Here is a 4850-nt window from a genome sequence, read left to right on the forward strand (position 1 = left end):
TCCGGCGCTAGGCCAGGCATCCGAGGGTTAAACCTCAGGAAACTCTTCCGGCGCTAAGCCAGGCATCCGAGGGTTAGGCCTCAGGAAATTCTTCCGGCGCTAAGCCAGGCATCCGAGGGTTAGGCCTCAGGAAATTCTTCCGGCGCTAAGCCAGGCATCCGAGGGTTAGGCCTCAGGAAACTCTTCCGGCGCTGAGCCAGGCATCCGAGGGTTAGGCCTCAGGAAACTCTTCCGGCGCTAGGCCAGGCATCCGAGGGTTAGGCCTCAGGAAACTCTTCCGGCGCTAAGCCAGGCATCCGAGGGTTAGGCCTCAGGAAATTCTTCCGGCGCTAAGCCAGGCATCCGAGGGTTAGGCCTCAGGAAACTCTTCCGGCGCTGAGCCAGGCATCCGAGGGTTAGGCCTCAGGCAACTCTTCCGGCGCTAGGCCAGGCATCCGAGGGTTAGTCCTCAGGAAATTCTTCCGGCGCTAAGCCAGGCATCCGAGGGTTAAACCTCAGGAAACTCTTCCGGCGCTAAGCCAGGCATCCGAGGGTTAGGCCTCAGGAAATTCTTCCGGCGCTAAGCCAGGCATCCGAGGGTTAGGCCTCAGGAAATTCTTCCGGCGCTAAGCCAGGCATCCGAGGGTTAGGCCTCAGGAAACTCTTCCGGCGCTGAGCCAGGCATCCGAGGGTTAGGCCTCAGGAAACTCTTCCGGCGCTAGGCCAGGCATCCGAGGGTTAGGCCTCAGGAAACTCTTCCGGCGCTACGCCAGGCATCCGAGGGTTAGGCCTCAGGAAATTCTTCCGGCGCTAAGCCAGGCATCCGAGGGTTAGGCCTCAGGAAACTCTTCCGGCGCTGAGCCAGGCATCCGAGGGTTAGGCCTCAGGCAACTCTTCCGGCGCTAGGCCAGGCATCCGAGGGTTAGTCCTCAGGAAATTCTTCCGGCGCTAAGCCAGGCATCCGAGGGTTAGGCCTCAGAAAATTCTTCCGCTCGCTGGTCGGCCAAGGCTGGCGCAAGCCGAAGCGACCGGTCGGGGCTTCCGGCTAGTCTGCTCCCGGGATGATCATCGGGTTAGCCAGGCATCCGAGGGCCGAGCCTCGGGAGATTCCACTCGTTGGTCGGCCTAGGCTGGCGCAAGCCGAGGCGACCGGTCGGGGCTTCCGGCTAGTCTGCTCCCGGAATGATCATCGGGTTAGCCAGGCATCTGAGGGTTGTCAAGCCTCAAGGAAATTCCGCCCGTTGGTCTGCCAAGGCTGGCGCAAGCCGAGGCGACCGGTCGGGGCTTCCGGCTAGTCTGCTCCCGGGATGATCATCGGGTTAGCCAGGCATCCGAGGGCCGAGCCTCGGAAGATTCCACTCGTTGGTCGGCCTAGGCTGGCGCAAGCCGAGGCGACCGGTCGGGGCTTCCGGCTAGTCTGCTCCCGGGATGATCATCGGGTTAGCCAGGCATCCGAGGGCCGAGCCTCGGGAGATTCCACTCGTTGGTCGGCCTAGGCTGGCGCAAGCCGAGGCGACCGGTCGGGGCTTCCGGCTAGTCTGCTCCCGGGATGATCATCGGGTTAGCCAGGCATCCGAGGGCCGAGCCTCGGGAGATTCCACTCGTTGGTCGGCCTAGGCTGGCGCAAGCCGAGGCGACCGGTCGGGGCTTCCGGCTAGTCTGCTCCCGGGATGATCATCGGGTTAGCCAGGCATCTGAGGGTTGTCAAGCCTCAGGGAAATTCCGCTCGTTGGTCGGCCAAGGCTGGCGCAAGCCGAGGCGACCGGTCGGGGCTTCCGGCTAGTCTGCTCCCGGGATGATCATCGGGTTAGCCAGGCATCCGAGGGCCGAGCCTCGGGAGATTCCACTCGTTGGTCGGCCTAGGCTGGCGCAAGCCGAGGCGACCGGTCGGGGCTTCCGGCTAGTCTGCTCCCGGGATGATCATCGGGTTAGCCAGGCATCCGAGGGCCGAGCCTCGGGAGATTCCACTCGTTGGTCGGCCTAGGCTGGCGCAAGCCGAGGCGACCGATCGGGGCTTCCAGCTAGTCTGCTCCCGGGATGATCATCGGGTTAGCCAGGCATCTGAGGGTTGTCAAGCCTCAGGGAAATTCCGCTCGTTGGTCGGCCAAGGCTGGCGCAAGCCGAGGCGACCGGTCGGGGCTTCCGGCTAGTCTGCTCCCGGGATGATCATCGGGTTAGCCAGGCATCTGAGGGTTGTCAAGCCTCAGGGAAATTCCGCTCGTTGGTCGGCCAAGGCTGGCGCAAGCCGAGGCGACCGGTCGGGGCTTCCGGCTAGTCTGCTCCCGGGATGATCATCGGGTTAGCCAGGCATCTGAGGGTTGTCAAGCCTCAGGGAAATTCCGCTCGTTGGTCGGCCAAGGCTGGCGCAAGCCGAGGCGACCGGTCGGGGCTTCCGGCTAGTCTGCTCCCGGGATGATCATCGGGTTAGCCAGGCATCCGAGGGCCGAGCCTCGGGAGATTCCACTCGTTGGTCGGCCTAGGCTGGCGCAAGCCGAGGCGACCGGTCGGGGCTTCCGGCTAGTCTGCTCCCGGGATGATCATCGGGTTAGCCAGGCATCCGAGGGCCGAGCCTCGGGAGATTCCACTCGTTGGTCGGCCTAGGCTGGCGCAAGCCGAGGCGACCGGTCGGGGCTTCCAGCTAGTCTGCTCCCGGGATGATCATCGGGTTAGCCAGGCATCCGAGGGCCGAGCCTCGGGACATTCCACTCGTTGGTCGGCCACTTGTCGCTCGCCGCCCATCGGGGTTTCTCTGTGCCCAGCCGCGACCGTGTTTCTCCTCTCCTCCAAGCGTTGCCTGGGGGGAACACGAGAAGGGTATTAAACGCTAATTAATGCGTTACCTGGGAAATCGGATCGCTAGTTGCTGCTGGTGAGGAGTGTTAGCTGAGCGGCCGCGATACGCGGGTTCTTCGAGGAGGATGCGGCCTGGGCGCGAGCGGAGACACGTGGACCTAGGGGTATACGTCACCCGGATCGTCCTGCACAAAGAATGCGATTTAAGGAGAATGACGCTTAGGAAATCGCGGGAAGATACGCCTCGGGAGCCGGAACGGCTCCGGATTCAGTGCGCCTGCATTTATTGGAGCCACCCGTATCGGAACTACCAGGGGGCCGCAGCTTGGCTATAAATACAGGTGCAGGTACGATGGAATTTGCCAAGCCGGAGCTGCAGGTTGCCATGGATCGCGGACCTCCTCCTTGGCATATGACTGAGAGACTCCTGTCGAAGGAAAGGGGAGGCGCTCCCCTTACAACTTCAGCCAACTAGCCGTTTCATCTGGAATCAACAAGGAGGGTCTCCCCGGCGGAACTCCGCTCTAGGCGTTTCATCCGGGATCACATCTCCCCTCCTTGAAGTTCAGCCTCCCGGTTGAGCTCTGCGCCGGACGCTCAATCCGGGACCGCGCCTCCATATACTCTTCCCCCTCGAATCCCTTCTCTTCCCTACCACTGGGGAAGATGGGAATATCCTTTGGAGGCGGCGTTCCCCTGGGGGCAGCGGGAGCTTCTTCTGCGGCGGCTCCTCCTCTTTTTGGTGAGGTGCTGGATGGCGCCTCCGGTTAGAAGCACCCACTTCTGGTGGGACTGCAGCCGCCCTGGGTTGAGGGTTTGGGTCCCCACCTCTTCTTTACTTTCTTTACTCCCTAATTCCCCTCTGGGAATTCCTTGTAATCACACGAGCACGCCACTGTAACCAGAAATTATTGAAATGAAAAGTATTGCACCTTTTTAAATTGTCTTTCTGGCCTTGTTGTTCTACTGGTAATACATCCGCAGGTTAGCGGAATTCCAGCCCCTTGGAATTTCTCGGCCATCTAGGGCTTCCAACTGGTAGGAGCCAGGTCGGTTTACCCAACGAACTTTATACGGGCCTTCCCAATTTGGCGCTAGCTTCCCACCTTCCGTAGGTTGAGATGCCTTAGCTCGCCTCAGCACCAGATCTCCAATTCTGAAAAGCTTCGGTCGGACTTTGGAGTTGTAATATCGGGCCACCCTCTGCTGATACATTGCCATCCGTACCTGAGCCATTTCCCTTGCCTCTTCCAAGAGATCCAAGTTCCCTCGGAGTTGCTCTGAATTGGCCTCGGGTCGGTGCGCGGCCACCCGAGGCGAGGGGAGTCCGAGCTCCACGGGGGCAACGGCTTCCGTGCCATAGGTTAGGCTGAAAGGCGTCTCTCCAGTAGGAGTCCGTTGTGTGGTCCGATACGCCCAAAGGACATTCTCGAGTTCCTCGACCCAAGCTTGCCCCGTCCGGCCGATCCGCGCTTTGATACCTTGGAGGATTGTCCGATTTGTGACCTCGGCCTCGCCGTTGGTTTGGGGATACGACACGGATGTGAACCGATGCTCGATCCCGAATTCCTCGCAGAAGTCCCGGAAGTGCTTGTTATCAAACTGTCGACCGTTATCCGAGATGAGGACCCGAGGTACTCCAAATCGGACAATGATGTTCTTCTTCACGAACTTCCGGACTTGTGCCTCCGTGATGGTGGCCAGTGGCTCTGCCTCCACCCACTTGGTGAAGTAGTCGATGGCGACAATCAAAAATTTCCGCTGGGCCGAAGCGACGGGGAATGGTCCGAGGATATCCATTCCCCACTGTGCGAAGGGCCAGGGCGCGGTGATTGGCGCCAAGGGGACAGAGGGGACTCTCTGGACGTTGGCGTGGCGCTGGCAGGCGTCGCATTTCCGCACGTGGTCCTTCGAGTCCTCCAACAAGGTCGGCCAATAGTAGCCTTGCCTCATGATCTTATGCGCCAAGGACCTAGCCCCCAAGTGCGATCCGCAGATGCCTTCGTGGACTTCGCCGAGGGCGTAGGCCGCTTCCGCGGGGCGGAGGCACCTTAAGAGGGGGGCGGTAAACGAGGTCC

This window comes from Phoenix dactylifera, chromosome 3, assembly GCF_051530095.1.
Source record: "Phoenix dactylifera cultivar Ajwa chromosome 3, Ajwa_hap1_PhDact_Kaust_v1.1, whole genome shotgun sequence".
NCBI lineage: Eukaryota > Viridiplantae > Streptophyta > Magnoliopsida > Arecales > Arecaceae > Phoenix > Phoenix dactylifera.